The sequence below is a fragment of the Propithecus coquereli genome, unplaced genomic scaffold (genome assembly GCF_000956105.1).
Source record: "Propithecus coquereli isolate 6110/MARCELLA unplaced genomic scaffold, Pcoq_1.0 Scaffold50, whole genome shotgun sequence".
Lineage (NCBI taxonomy): Eukaryota > Metazoa > Chordata > Mammalia > Primates > Indriidae > Propithecus > Propithecus coquereli.
In genome coordinates this window covers 202,964-203,532 of record NW_012150841.1, presented here as the reverse complement: position 1 = coordinate 203,532, position 569 = coordinate 202,964, and the positions used below count along the sequence as shown (strand labels likewise).

The window sequence follows — 569 nt, the reverse complement described above, 5'->3', positions numbered from 1 at the left end:
GAGCCTCCATCGAGGACAATGTTCGAACAAATGATACAGCTATATTTAATATATTGATACCTAAGCATAGTCATTTGTGCACATTAATTATGCCATACACAATTAATTGAGGCTTTGTCTAGTGCTATGCCTAGTACTAAATCAGAGTTTTTCAAATTGCAATCATGACCAGAATTTTTAAATGAATTGGAATAAAATAGAGCAGAAAATATCAAAGTGCATTTCAGAAAGAAGGTATATTTTTGAAAATTGTGTTTCAGTTATAAAGTACATATTTTATCTATGTTTACTTATCTATATCTAGATAGATAACTGTTTCAGTTATAAAGTACGTATGTATTTTATCCATGGTTATCTATCTATATTTATATTTATCTATCAATTTTCCAAATTATGTTACAAAGAATACTTCCTTTTGTGGACAACAGTTTAAAAAAATCAAAATCTCTGTGCCAGGTACTTCAGATCTGCTGTTTCTAAATCTGAACAAAACACTATAAATAGGTGTTGTCATTCTCATTTTACATATACAGAAAGTAAGATACAGAAGTACAAGTGGTTTGTCAACC

General features: G+C 29.0%; 1 protein-coding gene across 1 annotated transcript in view; it reads left to right on the top strand.

Annotated features, from left to right (window-relative positions):
* The window catches only part of PTPRQ (protein tyrosine phosphatase, receptor type, Q), a 303,100-nt gene that overhangs the window by 199,337 nt on the left and 103,194 nt on the right, over positions 1–569 (top strand). The window lies entirely within an intron of this gene.